The 18,043-nt window shown below is 40.9% G+C and overlaps 2 protein-coding genes across 10 annotated transcripts in view; one reads left to right on the top strand and one right to left on the bottom strand.

Moving 5' to 3' along the window:
- CTNNA3 (catenin alpha 3) overlaps positions 1-18,043 on the bottom strand; it is a 430,920-nt gene that overhangs the window by 244,367 nt on the left and 168,510 nt on the right. The window lies entirely within an intron of this gene.
- Positions 1-18,043, top strand: part of LRRTM3 (leucine rich repeat transmembrane neuronal 3) — an 81,387-nt gene that overhangs the window by 3,139 nt on the left and 60,205 nt on the right. The window lies entirely within an intron of this gene.

Raw genomic sequence — 18,043 nt, 5'->3', positions numbered from 1 at the left:
AATTAGAGGAACTCAAATGTGCAGCAGCAAAAGCAAGACCACTTCCTGCACACATTTGTTTCAGCTCTCATTAGGAATTCTCTTTTCAGGACTGTCAAAGGCATTAATGTGGCTGAGGAAACCATTAAAATCCATCATTTTCTTCTATTTCTGTATATTGGCTGGGCTAGGCTTGCTAAGGTTGTGTGCTATGTTTTGCAGAGTATCCTTCTAATAACCAAATAAAGCTTCATCACTTAAAATGCCAAACACTGTGCATTTTAGACATACTACAGCTGCAAAGAGCTTTCAGAGAATACTGGTTATTCACTGATGTGAGAGGAGTACACCCAAAAATCCTTTTACACAAATCATTGACAAATCATTTTCCTCTCTCACCAAAACCCTAATGACATTACAGAATTCACAGATACTCAAGTTTTAAAGTCTAGTCATAGACCAGTGGTTCTGGACAAAATACAGATCAGTAACCTAGCTGTTCCCTGCCTTCCTTCTCCCAAAATCATGTATTTTGTTGGCTGCAGAAGAATATAATATCTCCCATATCTGCAAATAAATCATACCTCTTATTTTGATTATCAGGGAGGGTATGAAATAATACAGCAGCACCTTTATAGAAGTCACTAATTTAATTATCTCCATTTTGCAACTTGATTTGGCTTTGTAAACTGCACATCTTCAATAACTTGGGAAGGAATATTTTTACAAGGCAGTTTCCCTGCAGCAGATTAGAAAAAGCAAACCCTTAACAGAAGGTTCTCCTGAATTGTTACTGAAAAAACCCAATCACAGCAAATCACCTTGAAACATGCTCTATACAATGAAAACAAAGCTAGAAACATCTCTTAGAAGAATTAATACACTTGAAAGTGGTTGGGGTGGGTTTTTTTTCATGGAATGAAAACATTCTCATTTTCGAGGACTGTAGTGAGGAATAGCTACAGCTGGTGCCTGTACTGAGCCCTGCAAGAGACCCCATTTCCCTGAGTACCACGACCCCACACCATCAACAGTGCAAGTGCTTGAGATACTTCAGCAGCACAGCAGAGCTGCACCTCAGTGGTACCTTGGAAGTTGCTATTAAAAAGTCAATACACATTTAATTATCCTAGCTACTATAGGATTCAGTTTTCTACCAGCATGTCTTGGTTATCTCTGTACTGAAGCATTAGAGTTTGCTATAAACTTCATGTTAAGAACCATCCCTGTACTTCAGAGGCTTTAATCTCTGCAGTGGTGACTAACATTAGGCACAGCCAAAACACAAGAGATTTGCCCCAAAACATATGGATGTTCATATATACATACGTAAGACGTACACACACACACGTGTGTGTGTGTGTGTACAAATATAAATACACATAAAAATAAAACTAAATTTTTATATTTAGTTTTAACAGTGCTAACTGCAATCAGAAAATAATTTTATACTATTACTTTAGAATTGTTGTTGTTCAAAAATATTCAATACATCTTCTAAAACCTCTTAATGGACTGTGATTGTGAGAGTTTCTATAATTGACTTGGACTTAATATGCTTTGTATTTCTTTAATGCCTTGTTCTAAACATAACTACTCAGAAAGAACCAATCCACAACCTCCTTCAGAAAGTGCTACCTGTAAAACCATCACTAGCTCCCTTTCAATAATCAATTATAGGCATGAAAAAGAAAATAAGGCCAGTCTGCCATTACTCATGGATGGATAACAAAAATACAGTAAAAATCCCACACCTGTATTCATGCACAGACATACTCAGATCAACCAATTCATTCATTGCCTGAACTCCAGCTGCAGGTATCTCCAAACACATGTGGGTCAGCGTGTAATTGCTGCCATTGTCATTGACAATGCAGCCACTGGCTGTCCACACACAAAAAACACCCAGTGTAACTCTCTGGACCTTGTGCACAGCCCAAATCCTGTGAGCCAAGGTTTTAAATCCCGCTCTAGCGCTTAGAAAACATTTTGAACCAGCTCCACAGCACCTTAAAACACATTATGAACTCCATGTTTTCACGTGGGCAAAACCCACATGAATTTAGCTAAACTGAGCATCACCACTGTCAAATGAAACACTCCAGAAGTGACTTGTTTTGGGTGGCAAGGCCATCAGAGTCACAAATTCTAATGATCTGGTGGGAATGACTTGGTCTTAGCTGAGCAACTTCCAGCCCCCATGAAAGGCTGCCCCTCTACTGAATACAAATGAAGTGCTGAAGCCTCAAAGGCTCCAGCAAAGAAATTTCTCTTTTGCTTCTCTCCAGTATCTAAAATCTTGATCCCACTTTGTCTTGGTTTTTGGATAGTTTGCTGCCAGTCTCTCACAAAACTGTTCAAACCTCACTGGGGTGATGGCAATAATCTTCAGAGGATGTCAAAGTAAGAGCCACAGCAGCTATCATGCCTCTTACAAACCTGTGAGCCTTCACACAAGCATTTTAGGCACTAAGTTGAGGAAGGAGATGTGACCAAATGCCTCCAATGACTTGGCTCCTCTTTAATGGAGCTGATACCACCAACATATTCTAATTTTAGGAGAGCAGCAGTGGCTCTTGAAGATGTTTGTAAATTTTTTTTCCCTGTACATTTTTGGGATTTTTAGTCAATTACTATTCCTTTTCCTGGGACATGTACGGTGTTCTGGGGCTACCACTGAAGACCAGGGCTTTTCAAGCTGCAGACAAAGTGCAGGATTCTTCCATGCCCATTGTCATTTTCACTGGGTTGGCATCTACATGTATTTAGACAATGTTGAGACAAATGTTAGATGGAATCACCAGACTGCTTCATTTTATTGTAGCACCCCAGAAATTTTAAGGGTGGTCAGGACATTCTCTGTGAAACACAAGAGATCATGGCACACAGACATGAGAGATTTGAGGTCATTTGCTGGATCACACAGAGACTGAGTACTGGCAGTGTAACCCAGCCCCTCACAGCCAGATCTCCTCCTCACCAGGGGATTGCTTGGCCTCTCAGAGAACCAGCTCCTGGAATACTCAAGTGCCATTGCAGAGTAAAACACCACACAGAATGCACTTCTTTGGGGAAAGAAAATAACTAATGTACTAAGCAAATTTGAGGAGACTGGTAATGTTCATTCACTATGCTGAGATCACCTCCAGCACTGCAGAGTAAGAGAATAATAATGAGAACAAGTGGCTTGAGTATAATGACTGCAAGCTTCTCTGCTGGCTGGTTTTCATGACTCACTATCTGCACTTCCAGAGTCATCAGAGCTGAAGGTTTGGCAAAGCTCTCTTTTGTTATTACTATAAAATGGTGAACCTTTATATAAAATTCAATTGCAAAATGAACATAAATGTACAGTACTCCTGGAAATACAATTAGAAATTTTCAGTTTGCTGCAAGCAAATGGTCTTTGCTGTCAACTCTCAATGCTAGATAAATATTCCATGGATGAATTTCTGTGGAACAATAGTGACATCCAGTGGGTAGGGAACTTAATCACAGGTATCTCCTGCATAAATCAATTCCCACAGAGATGTGTTTGCCTCTTCCCTTTGCATCCTTCTGTATCACACAGGAGAAGCATCAAACCCTTGGATCTGTGTACAGGAGCCATAACCTGCATGTAGTGAATACAGAGAAGAAAATAAAGAGTAGATGAAAGCTGGCAGGAAATGGTCTATCCAGTGTGTAAGTCACTACTGCCAGAAAAAGGCAAGGAGTATACAAGGAGCTCTAACAAGTTTGCAGCCACTGGTTTAGAACTTATTATTTAGAAAACATCACTTTACTAGACTAGAAAATAAATTCAGGCCACAAACAACTCATTCAACCTCCTAACAACAGAAGACTAAAAAAAAATTTTTTTTTTAGTTTATAATAATGAGAAAAAGACATTATTAGACATTGAAAGAAAGGCAGCTCAGTACCTGGGAACAAGTCAAAGTAAGGACTCTCAAAAAACACACAATGTCCAAAGAGACAAGAAGCAAACTATGCAAGATCAAATTCACAAACAGCAAAGTTACACAGTGGTAAATATGACATGAATATGCAGCATATTTGCTTGGGCAAAACCTCTGCAACGTTTTGCTCTCACTATAGTAGGTCTCAGTAACTCTGTGCCAATGCTCCTGCTATGATCCTAAAGCACCATGAGGGAGAGAAGACAATGAAGTCAGGATTACAGCTCTGTTGATAAGATTCAGATTTCACTGCCCCTAAGAAGGTGCACAGGAACTCATTTCACTCCACACTGGAGGAAATACAGTTGTAATTCTAACTTTTGATGGCTTCAGGAGGTCACCTTATCAGTCCATGCTCCAGTGCTTTGCTTTTCATTCCTAACGAGGCTTTTGAGAGTGGCTATCATCACAGTGGGACAAAATTTTTGATTGTGGTGTGATTCTCAGGGTTACAGCCAAGCTCTTCCCTGGCATCACCACAACAGAACACAGCAGGGCACACAAGCAGTAAAACGTGACTGAGCTCAACAGCTATGAGCACATCACCGAGGAGGTCATAACGGAGTAAAAAGGTTTTTATCCAAGACCCTCTGGGACAATTAGCTGTGAGCTGACAGCCAACGTTTTACCTACCAGAGAACCTGCAAATCTCATTTGGAACGAGCACAAACATCATAAAAGCAAGGATGAAAAGACATTTGCAAGTAGGCATTATCTTTTTATTCAACCAATCCATCAGAGAAATCACATCTCCCTGTAAGTCTTGTCTTGCTCATGCTGTTATACTGTAATGACCACACCACTGGCATTTGAATGGAAAAATAAGCATTGTTTACTGAGAAGGGGTAAAAGGCTAGTTAATTCCTATTTATTAACTTCTTCCTAAAGAGCTTAAGGACCTACTGATGTTATTACAGGAAATATTAGATATTCACATGAAAACTCACAAGTTTAAGATTCTTCATCACTAAAATCAACCAAACCCTTTAACAAAACAAAATATTTTGTTCTTTACTTTACTGTTCATTACTGTTTCCCACAAACTCTTTTGTTTGCCAAAAAGCAACTGAATGACTGGAGGTGTAATCTTGAAAAGAAGTCCTCCAAAAACCCCTTATGTGTCCTCTTAACCACTAAAGCCATTCCCTTCCCATGTTCATGACCAACTCACTGCCCATGTGTCACAGTTTGCACTCCTGCCTGAAGGCTGAATTTTCCAACACCAGCACTGAGACCATGTATGACTTCATAATTACACTTCAACCTTGCTAATTTTCCCAGCATTTTGTGACAGTCAAAGTGTACTAATATATCACAAGGACACATGACAAACAAAGTACCTTCATTACTCACCTGCTTACCCCCCAAACCAGGACAGAAATGCACTACAAGGTTCAGTGCTTCACTGCACCACTGAGAGGAAATCACCTGCTCAGTTCTGTGTGCAAATCCGTTTCCTCCCCAAACTAACAAACCCACTACCTAGCTAGCTCAGTCTCTCAGGACCCTAATTCCTTAATGCCAGAAGAAAGCAAACCTAACTGCAGTGACAGTGGCAGCAGCCTGCAGAAGCTGCCACCATGAACTCAGCCTTTATTAGTTATTCTCCCCTGAAATCCAGCAGTACCCCTTATACTGGCACTCTGTCTCACAGTGTGGTGTACTAGTAAGAAAATATGGGCACCTCTGTTCATGTCCATAATTATACTGAGAGATGGAAAAAAGAAAAACACTCAGGGAAAGGACAGCACTAGTAAGAAGTCAGGAAGGGTCACTCAGCTTTTCCAGTTAAAAAACTGGAAGTAAAAGATACAAAATGATAGATAGATAGATAGATAGATAGATAGATAGATAGATAGATTAAAAAATGGAATGTCAAATAAACATTTCTGCACCTTTTGGAAGTATTTTAAACTTTTTTCTTTTTAGTTGCTACTGTCAGGTTCTCAGCATCCTTAGACATCAAATAAAAAACTTCTCTTTTCTTTCATACCTTACTAAATGAAAGGAAGAAAATACCTTACTATAATATAAGACATTCTTTCCAAAGCTGTGGGACTGAGCTGGTATTGGAAAAAAATCTAAACATATTCTATCTTACTTTTACTGTTTCTTACGTGATTATTTCCAACAGCTGCAGAAATGGTGAGATAATGCTAACAGGTAACATGTACATTATTCTAGCTGAGCACATCCTCCTGGTGTTTATTCTGAGCTTCATGGCAATCCTAGGCTGTGCTGTTGGCTCTTACATGTGCCCTTTATGGTCAGGAACAACTTACTGAACGTTTGAATGCCAGTTCTTTACCGAGTGGCTACAGTAGTTAGCACTGTAGAATTCATGGTTCTGATTCTCTGGGCATTCATATTTTCCATTTCCCTAAAGGCTGCAAAACTCACAAATAGACTCCAAACTAATGTAATGAGATTATTATCCCCTTCCTGGTTCAGCTCTGAGTCAGGGGAGAAAAGGTGCCCCAAACATTCCAAGGTACAAGGCAGGATCTCCACAGAAAGCTGAGCATCCCAGCTGCCTCGGGAGCTGCTCCCTGCACTGCCTCGGGATTACAAACAGCTGTAGATGGAGGAGCTGCAAACACTGAACACCCCAGGGTTGATAAGATGTAATAGTAATACACTAGTAATACAGATCCACTGAAAACACAACCATCAGAAATGGATTCCTTGTTCCAAAAATACAGACTTCATAATACATGTTCTAGCATACACACAGTCTCGTTTGCTTTTCTTTATTAAAATGCATTGTTTAACACTGCAGAAGCATCTATTTGGCCTGTGCTGAGTTGTGCAAAAGCTGCAGGTGATAAAAGTAGAGAAAGGGAACACAGTTTACAAAAAGCAGACTGAAGTCAAACAGAAGAACACTTCAGAGTTCATCTTAATTAGCGTGCTGTAAGTCTTTTTTCAGTCTCCTACAGATTATCCTGTTTATTTTAAAACAGACTGTAGCAAAGGTTTTCAAAACTGCAAATGGGAATTTAAACACCCAAACCTCACCCATTTGTTGCACCAGTTGAGCACGTTGTTACAAAACATTATCTCCTCTTCATTTCTCCCCAGAACTGGACATTTGAACAAGACTCAAGGGTCTACAAAGTGCTCTGGTCAGCTCCATGAAGCTACTCTAAAAAATTATGTTCCCAGAGATTTTGGCAAATCCTCTTGCAAGAGACAGGGAGCAGTTGTACCTCAGTGAGGTGCAGATGGGGCAGACCTACCTCAGTAACACTGGGAGGGCTGCATGTTGAAAAAGGATGTTGTTACCTGGGGAACTACCTTATGACCTACTGCAAAAAGGACTGACACTAATTCCTGGCATGCAGTTACAGTGAACTCACCTCAGAAGATAATAAAGTGAACTATGGTTCACTTTAAAAAACAGCTACAGATTCTCAAGTCTGTTTTTTTTTTTTTTTTTTACCTAAAAGAGTTTATTGCCCACATTCCTCACTAATAACAATCATAGTAATCTTATACAAAAACACTTAGTCAAAGTAGGAAAAAATGATCATCTTTTCCTCTTCAAAAAAAGAGTAACATCAAATAACCATTCCAGCACATAGAGTTTTGTTAGCAGTGCACTATTTCTTGTAATCTGACACTTTCAGATGGCAGCATTAGCCTTGCAGCCATCTGTGATATGAGTCATATCCTCAGAGCAGTCAGCTTCATCCTACCCTGCTCCAGAGCACCCAGCTTCTCTGAAACACCCTGAGCTGCCCAGACACATCCACTGTGCACATCACAGCCATTGCCAGTTGGGAAATTCATCCCATGTGCTCTCAGGGCTGTGACTCACAGTGTGATACCCTCACTACCTTCCTTCCAACGCAGGATCCCTGCAGACAGGGATGGAAAGCCATCTCTGGGAACTCCTCCTAAGGCTACTTGTACCTAGCACAAACAGGCTGTCAAACTGGCTGGCTGCTTTGGGGACTAAATGTTTAGTTGTCTCTACTTTCATTTATCTTCAACAACAGTTCCCAGCTTACACTACTGACACAAAACACAGGCCTGCAGCAAAACCCAGGAATATTATGACATGAGTTCAGAAGCTCCAATTACCAGACAGAAACTCATCCTTCATTAAAGAACAGATTCACTCCAAGCACACTGGACAACACCTTCTACCCATCCCTGCTGCTGCTGGCAGCACAAACAAGAGTTTCATTTTTCCAGTGAGGAAGCAACAAGCACAGAAGGTATGAGGGAAAACATTCCACATGGGAATCCTGAGCATTGAGTCAGGCTGAGCAGAAAGCAGTAACACTGCAGGCAAAAAGGGCAGTGAGGGCAGTGCAGCTGACCTCAGTTTGCAGTACTGAAGGCCAGCAGTTTCCATGGAGGTGTGCTTTTATGGAAGTTTGGCAAAGCACAGGAACTTAGGCAGCTATGCACAATTTCTTGCTATCCAAAGGACAGCTGGTCTGTAGCTGTAGCACGTAGTGGTAAGTTCTGAGGTGCAAGAGCAGTAGAAAAGAATTTGAAATTGTAGCATAATGGATTGCACTGTCAAATCTGAAAGCGTGTTGGATTTGGACTGTACCAGTATCATAAATTAAAAACATCTATACATCAGTAATATTAATAAATTGCCATTTTCCAAAGCCACAGAACTACTGATATGTATGCTTTGGCTTCATGTATAAACTGACATGGCAAATTCTAAATTTAACCAAGCCAATTTCTTTTAAAGCCTCATCACACTAATTACATCCATCAAGTGTGTAAAATACATTTTGTCAGCTAAGAACAGAAGACTTAAATTAAATGTAAATCCTTACTCAGCACTTTAAGCTCTTAATGGCTCTAAGTCATTAATGAGATGATGAAAAGAAAATGCTCCTGCAGACTCTGTAGTGAGAATTTATTACAAGTCCTCATTACTTCCACCCAGTGCATATTCTGAAAGTGTCCCACATTATGTCAATACCCCAGTATCAACTGAGAAAGATACCAAAATAATCTTGTTTGCTTGTAAACGTGCTCATGTACATAAGTGGGGCTTGACAGGCACCACAAGAGCAATGGGTGCCCTCCTTCCGCAAGCCAGAGGCTCCCAGGAGAGGAGTCCCCCCTATCCTGAAGTAGGGGATACTGTCAGAATTGTACTTCAGCTTAACTTTCTGGCATTTTAATTCATCAAACAGTATGAACACTAATGGCTGACTGCACACCATGCCTGGGCTTATGTATTTTTATAATGAATTTTGATAAGTCCTCTATTAAAATTAGCTCAGAAGAGCACTGGAAAGAGATTTACAGAACTAAGGATGCACTACAGCAGGACAGGGGAGAACATGAGAGTTAAAGGAATATATCCCTGGTATCCAAAACTTGCAAATTTAATTTCAATTAAGTAACATCAGGATTTATGAATTTTGATCCTTTTCACAGACTACAGGATTTTCTACCTCTGCCTATAACCTTAGGGAGGGTTACTAAGGGAAAATCCCAGTTGCAGAAAACCTCTAGATCAGGCTTAGTTCTCACTGAAAGGAAGATATCATTATTTGATTTCTTCCTCAGATTTCTCTCTCCCAGTCTAGTCCCTTTCTTTCCTTCAGTCTGAGCTCCTCTCCTCTCTTGATTAGCTATTTCACAGAAAGAAAAAGAAAATCCAAGAGCTACATTTAAATGTACCAGGTGCCCTTGAATTTCTACTGCATTGTGCCCCTGTAAAGCCTTGTTTACAACTTCAGCTCCAGCAGCAAGAGAGCTTCTAGGAACAAAGAAAAGTTTTCACAATTGTTTTAAATTGCTTCCCCCCACAGAGAACACTCATTGATCAAGTAAATAAACTGAGGTACAGGGAAGTGATTTGTGATCCAACATGAAAAAAAACCAATAAAATAAAGCAGTCTGGAATATTTGTACCCTCTGCAGGAACCCTATCCATCAACTTCTAGTGAAAATTAACATAATGTTCAAAAATTATTATGCATGAGAAAACAAAATCTAACTCAAATGATGGCCCTGCTGTAACAGGATGCTGATTAGCTACAGAGAATTGAATTTTTGGTATCAGTGCTTTATTGGGTCACTATATGGATATGATTGTCAAGACATTTCCTTACACTGCAAAAAGGAAGCAGATTTGCCTAAGATTAATTCCACACTAGCTTAATTATTAATCAGTCTCTCCCAAATGGATTTTTAAAAATGTACTTGAAAAGGCCTGTGCAAATAGAAGTGCTCTGAGTATGGATGGGACAGTTTTGCAGGCAGGCAGGGATGCTGCAGTGCATAGCCAGCATTCCTTGGGCTGATGGATTCATTAAAATGCATGCTTATAACAGGCTCTTAGAGCTGCAGCTGGATAACCCATGATCCCTTTCCTCAGTACCACAGAACACTTCGTGTCTGTTTAATAGGGTTGTTGCAGGATTTAATCAAAGATTTACAATCTATACCCTGGAACAAGGAGTCTTCCCCTTTTTAAAAGGTTTCAAATAAAACACTTTTTTGTAGAGATTTTTTCTGAATATCTGTAGCCTATGCCCCTTACCTGCACCTTCTTTCAATTTAATACCTATTTTATACCATTTAATACTTCCTCTTCCACTTCTGTGCATCCCCAACACAAAGAAAACACAGAGACTGTCACATGTTGTTTCCAGCATAAATCTGTGTGTCCAATTTTACTGAATGAATGAACGGCTTTGAAGGGAAAGAGTAAGCAGTGAAGTGCAGGACCTGATGGAAACCTGTGCCAGGCAGTGGATGGAGCAGGACTGAAATCCTGTGGAAACCCACCTGTTTTGTAGCATTTGCTAACACACTGCAGTGGAGCTGCATGCTAATGCCAGTGAGAGAAACAGGGGGTTTGCAAATCTGTGAAGATGTACGGGCATTAAACTGTTTGGAAAACAGCCTGGAAGGAAGGAATGCCTCAAAGTCAACCAGTCAAAATGACTCGAAAACACAGCCCCTCTCTATTTCTGTTACACATCATAAAAAGCGCTGTGATAATTACAAAGCTCATTTAGCCAACAATGGCAAAACATGAGGACAGACACCTGAAACTCAATCACCTTCAGTTCAGTTTCAGCTCTGACTGTATCTGAGTCAGTTCCTTCCCGTGCTGGAGCAGTTGGTCATCCCCCCAGATAATTTCTGGCAGTAATCTGAAATGATCCTCTGTTTCAAGGTCAGGTTGGATAGGGCTGTGAGCAACCTCGTTCAGTAGAAGGTGTCCCTGCCCATGGCAGGAGGCTGGAAAGTAATGGTCTTCAAGGCCTTTCTAACCCAACCCATTCTATGATTCTCTGATTCATACCCCTAACCCAGAAGCTCCAGTCACATACCTTCCTAGGTTGCCTGTGCATCTTTTCCAAGCAGTACTGGAAGTCTCCAGCAAGCTGGTAGCTCCTGCATCCTTCTGAAAAAGGTTACACCTTAGGTTTCATCTGCTTTACATTTAGCTTTCCAAAGAGCCTCCTCTCAAAATACTGAAAAGAAGCTGTTGTCTAAAGCCATATTTTTCTCTCCAATGGGCAAATTCATTAGAGCTCCTCTTGCAAAAGTGGACTGGCAGAATCTTACTGAAAGGGAGTTGAGGGCAGCCTGATAACCTCAGCAAACACATTTACACTCTCTGTATGCCACTGAAGCAACACAGGTCAGTGAAGAATCATGGCCCATGCCCCTTCTGCTAGTTTCATTCTGTTTAAGAGTGTGTAATGGAGAAAGCAGTGCTTGTCCCAGGGTCTCCAAGAGCAGCTTTCCCAGGGTAACTGTCAGTGCAGGTGTGTTATTTTTTAGCAAGTGTTGTTTTGCTTGACAGTACTGACTGCAAGAGCAACAATATATAACTGCCTTATGCCTTCCTATTCTGTTAGTGTTCCACCCATCAAAGCTTGCAGAGCCTGTGGGAAAGAAACCAGTGACCATTAACCTTCACTTTATTTTACATTTTTATAATTTCAGGAGTTTCGTTTCAGGCTTGCAGCCTTCAGGGCTGCACAGTTTAGACTGGAATAAAATACAGCAAAGCAGCAAATGTTTAGCATAAGTTAAAAGAGCTTTTCCTGAGTCCCCGTGTCATTTCTCCCAGCTCTAATGCAACATTTATTTCAAGGGATTTAACAATTTTTTTCTTGAGTTGAAGTAAATGCACCAGAGATGCTTTCTGCTTCTGTAACAAAGAAATACCTCCTGGATTGATAGTGGCCAGTTCAGTACGTTCCCAACAAGTCACACTGAGTAGGCAACACCTGACTGTATTTCAAACCCTGAATTTCTTGTCAATGGACAAGGTGAATCAAGGCTGGAGGGATGGCTAGGACAGCACATTCATATCTTTGTTTCTACCACCCATATGAACCCAGCAGAAAACCTTATTGCCATTAAAAAGCAGGAAATCCCTCTTGTACCTTCATGCTCCCCTTTTCTTCGACTCAAATTAATTGGTCCACCTAAACTCAAGACAAAAGCTAAAACTCAAGACAAAAACACCTACCAAAGGGAAAGTGTGCCACAAAATCCCAAGACAAAGCTCAGTGAGAACCCACTGGCCCGAGGACTTTGAGGATATGGTTTCCACAGTCATGAGGGTGTTTCAGAAAGTTTACCCTTCATACATGGTTCATAGAGCAGAGCATTCCCAAAGGTGAGCTAAATTCCACAGCCTCCCATGTGCTGCAGTTTGCAAATCACTGGCATGAAAGAAGGACAGTAGCGTTGTGCTGACAAGAGGCCTCAGCATTTAGGACTTTCCTCACTAAATAAGCTTGACTTGTGGTGACTGCAACAAATCCACTCCCCCCAGCATCAGCTTTGCAGCACAGGTTCCCTTGCCAGCACAGAGCAGCTGAGCGTGCCCTTCCACAGCACAGGGCCTGGCTGCAGGAGGGGACACAGCTTCTCCTGCTCAGGAGCTGCACAGGAGCACTGACATGCACTACATTAACAGCTGCACTTCACCTGCACCCTCACAGACATGCATTACACTACGCAGACATGCAGCATTATTCCTGTTAAAACTGGGCCCCCTTATTCTACTTACAGAATCATTTTGTTTAAGATTTATAAAACTTAAAGACTGTACAGAGTGCAAGGTAAGGCAGCAGTGCAGAGAAGGATGGTTTCATCATAAACAGCCCTTTCTGCATTCTGTTTATCAAAGGCTTGACTGATTAAATAAGAGCCATTCATCCCTATTACACAGCAAAACTGCACCAGAGAGCCACAGGCCACTCTGCAGTGGAAGGAAGGTGGCACCACTGATTCTTTACATCTCCTACAAATCAGGGTCGGGGAGTTCAGGCCATCTTGACCTGTAGGTGAAAACCAGATAATAATACTCTTTGTGTCTTGTCCCAGATTCTCCTCGGGGAAAAGAGCCTTGAGCCAACACACAGTGTCAAAAGGGTTGGGTTTTTCTGAGTGTTGCAGACTGCTGGCTCCCAGAAATGAATTCTGTAAGCCTTGTACTCCACTGCCATTCCTACTTCCTGCTCCAGGTGGGAAGGCCTGGCACAGGATGCAGGCAGTGTTGCCAGGCAGGGCACTGCCCACCACGTCCTCCCAAACCAAAGCAGGCCAAAAACTACCAAATTATTTTCACTTTTCTAAGTCAAGTCAGTTCCCCAGTGAGCCAAATATCTGTACTTAGTACACAGGGACATAAAGATTTCTTCCAGATTATATCCTCTACATCTCTTCCCTTTCATTGCTTCGCTTGGTGAATGCAGAAATCAAAGCCATCAACTTGTAAAATATTTTCCTTATTTGGAGTTTTAGTATCAAATATGGAAAAATTCCAGTAATTCCAAACTGGAACTAAACAGCTCATCAAGTCAGTTATCTATCAATTAATAAATTAAAGATTATAACATTTCTCCTCAACTGCTTCAACAATAGAATTAATTAGTTCTAATTAGAAAAAAATGTCACTCCTTAAAGTATCTCAACATCAAAAATGTTGAAGCACCTTTCATTAGAGTCTCTAAACATTTTGCAAGACATTATCAATGCCATTTCTACAGAAACGGGGTTCTTTTCAGGCCACAGCAGCACTGGGAGCAGATGCTCAGCCCCCCACAGCCATTATTTTACTGATTGTTTTCTTACTCACAAAGAAAGTGGAAGCTGGGTGGGAGACATGAGTCATGAGAAGTGAGAGCACAGCATCATGCAGCAGCAAGGGAGCAACCCCAGACACCTCCACCCAAATTTAGAAAGGTACAGAATTTCCTAGACTAAAATACAACCTTAATCCCATAACAGCACACTTCCACAAATGTTGCTTGAAACCTATAGCCTGTCAAGCCATAAAATACAATTACTCAGTGCTTATAATCAGCATGTAGCCTGTTGTGGTTTGGCAGGCTCTCCTCCTCCAGTGTCAAATATAAAACAGATGATGGTGGCCTACACAACTTTGGGGAAACATAATGCCTGACAGCAGAGCAACACTGCATGGAAAAGCATTGCATCACCTCCAACAAAATAAACAAGCCAGAACCCTCACAAGATTCATACCAGCAATCATCACCACCAGAATAAATAGAGGGTTTCATTTTACTAGTTTTAGAAGAATTAATTATGGCTGTTTTTTCTAAAGTGGCTCCTAATCTGATTGCTCAGAGATTTATGTACAGTCACAAGGTTGGGAAATTATTATTGGGAATGTCTATTCAGATGAGAACTTTCTGAAAATTGAGATAGGGAGTAAAATCAGATTTTATACTTCTCATTTAACAACCTATTATTAATAAGCTTTTTAATTGATGTCAGTGGAAATAATAACTTCGTATTCACAGTGCCAGACAAAATTCAGTTCCATTGCTTAACCATATTTGTCCTTCCCAAGATGACTTAGCAAAAGCATATTGATGCTGTGGTAATCATTCAAAAAGACCCCAGCCTTAAAACACAACCCACTTTTATCCCTGTGTTTAATATCAGCACCAGCAAGTAGCAGTGACCATGCCTGTCCATGATAAACTGATGAAATCCAGCTGAAATGAAAATAAGCAGTGACCCACCTGCTAATGACCACATCACCACTACAGTCCACCACTAATAACACGTGTAGAAATGAAAGATGTGTCCAAAACTGGACAACACCTAGGAATGTGCTACCCCACCCTGTTCCCCACATCCTCCTCAGCAGCAGCAGCTCAGGAGAGTTCTCCTACATTCCCAGATGGGGTCAAACTGCCAAAGGCTGCTTTTCCCCATGATGGGGAGGTATAAACTGTGTTTTAGAGGTTGAAAATTCTGATCCAGCTTCTGGTGACCCCACTAGCATCACAAAGGATGAGAGGGGGCCCTGGAGAAACTCAGAATCAAACCAGAACAGATGCCAACAGGAAAACTGTTTTCATTCCACTGTGCCTCTGTTTAAAAAGCTCAGATCATGATGATACACGATACAATAACCTACCTTGCCTGCAAGGATGTATTTGCATCAGCACAGACAACTGCAACACCTCACAAAGGAAGGAATTCATACACAGGGCATTGAACTGTTTGTGCTTTCTCCTGAACCAAGGATGTCACCATCACAGTAGGAAATGTCATATCAGACATGCCTAGCAGGCTTTCTGACTGGGTGCAACCTGTGTATAACAAGTAGAAACAAACACATACCAAAAAAAAAAAAAAAACCCAGAAGAAAAAAGACAGCTCACGATAGTTAGAAAATGATGTCTCAGCCCTTAACATACCCGTGCAGGAATGTGGATCACGTATTATACTTCAAATAACATACTTGTAAGTGTTCTCATTACATACTTAGAAATGAAATCTTTTTATACAGAATTTCCACTAAAACCTTACCATCATTGAGGTCTGGCAGCATGTTCTAGAGATGAATTATGGACCGTGAATAAAAATATTTTAATAAGGCATTTTAAAATCAATTCCTTGTCCCTTGAATCAAATGCTCCTAAACATTTTCCTCAGCAAACTCCAAACCATTTCTGTTTCAACTAATCTTCCTTGGTAATAGGTAATTAGAATTGACCACAAACTCAAGAATAAAAGGCAAAATATTTACACAAAGGCCATTATTAATGTACTCTTAACAAGCCTTTTGAACTGTGTCCAGAAGGACACAATGTAGTCTTTTTTCACTGCTAACACTTTGTTAAATACTAACAGCAGATGTCTGGTTAAAATCATTCCTACCACTGCCAACAGGCAGTACTTCATGTCTGTGAATTAATTCTGCTTGGTAAACTCGTGCTCATCCACGTAGCTTTGCTGAGTTCTGGAAGGTCCTGCTTGCATTCCTAGATCTGACTGACCCAAACAATTTATATTACCTGCACATTTTGCCATTTTCCCTTTCCCAGAGACTTCAACTTGCAGCACATGAATCTAACCTGAATACCGAGGGCTCCCTGCTGTTAACCTTTTGCCATGTGGAAAATTGACACCTCATTCCTTCTCTGTTTTCTGTCTCCAGACAGTTTCTACTACAGAAGAGCAGCTCCCCTTTCACTTCAGCAATGTTTAGCTTCTCAAATAGCCTCTTATGATGAACGCTAGCAAAGGCTGTCTGAGTCCAATAAATTCTGTCAATGTGCTCTTCTTTACCCTGGCAGACAGCACTGATTAGCTGCTGTGGTAGAGCTGCCCTAGAAAGAAAATATTCTCTGGGCTGGTGCTACTTGAAAGCACCTAAGACAGCAGAGGTTACCATCCCCCTTTCACCACAGCCCCTCAAAATGACGTTTTGGAGAGTGACAAACAGCAGCTTTGTGCAGCAGGTGAAGTATCTGCTGTAGCACCTCCCAGGAAACACACCTGGACTTCCCAGCAGCGCTTGGGAATTTCTCTCTACGCCGAGTTCAGGCAGTGCCCGTAACGTTATCCTTAATTTAGCTGTTTTCTGATTTAACTATGCTTAGTGCTAGTTTAGAACAGGACATGCTTCCACTAGCCTAGACACACTGCAAAGCACTAAGGCTGTGCAGGGTGTAAAGATCCAGCTGTTCTCTCCAGCGACACGCACTGGGTTAAACCTCGCGGGGTTTATCGCAGAGCTGTCATCCCGCAGGCACAACGCAGTCAGCAGTTCTTTCACTTGCCCTTCAGAAAGCATGAGATGAATATGAAAACTGAGATTTATCATGCTAAAAACTATCATTCAGTAATGGGTGTAGAATTAAATTTGATTAGGGTCTTATTGTTGTACAATGCAAAAGCGTGTAAATTGCACAAATTAAAATCTATTTGTTTGTGGCTGGCAAATGGAAGTGCCTGTAATACTAAACACAAACAGCATGCAAGTTTACAGAATAGCAAATGTTCAGATAAAAGCAGAGTTACTTCAAGTAATTTCTGTTATTCTAACAATCCATGCATGACTGCCTCCAGAATATACCAAGAAGAGAAGAAAAATAACGTGTAAAATATTTGGTTATATAACACATATGAAATATGTCACTTTTTTTGTTTAGCTTATTAAAACACCATCTTATGAAAACTAACACTGTCTTATCTGAGCTATTTTTCCCTAAAAAGAAAAATGGCCTCTTTTTCCCACAAATAAATACACCACAGATGAACATACACTAAGTAAACATATTCTCAGACGCCCTACACATATATACCCAGAAGCCACTGCTTAATAACCACAATAATTAAATACCATTAAATGCTATCCCCAGATACCTTCCTGGCACGACAATCCAAACAGAACTTTTTTTGGACTGCTGCTCCACATCAAAAGACACTGGCCTGCGTGCTCAGTAGCTGGGCACCAAACCCTGGGCTGGGCACTGTTCCTGCTGTTCCAGAGGTGTGGTACTGCCACGAGGGCTGAGGGGGAGAAGGACTGGCAGCCACCCTCGCCTTCATGGGAACAAACTCCTCCCTAAATTATGAAGGTTCTACTGTCACCCACTCATACAAATCCACAAATGAGACACACTATCATCCTAGTGGCACTAATAGTCTTGCTTCATTCCATCAAGCTGAACAAAGTGATGGATGTTCTTGAAGTAAAATTTAGATGACTACTTCATTATGGTTCTTTTAAAGATTCAGGTTTCCATTGGCCATTTCCCTTTAGGTGGCTAGAACAAGGGTTTAGAAGTTTACCTCTGGTTTGAACATTCTCCATATAT

Source organism: Vidua chalybeata, chromosome 8 (genome assembly GCF_026979565.1).
Source record: "Vidua chalybeata isolate OUT-0048 chromosome 8, bVidCha1 merged haplotype, whole genome shotgun sequence".
NCBI classification, from domain to species: Eukaryota; Metazoa; Chordata; class Aves; order Passeriformes; family Viduidae; genus Vidua; species Vidua chalybeata.
Note: the sequence above shows the minus strand (reverse complement) of the source record. Positions and strands in the feature narration are given on the sequence as shown.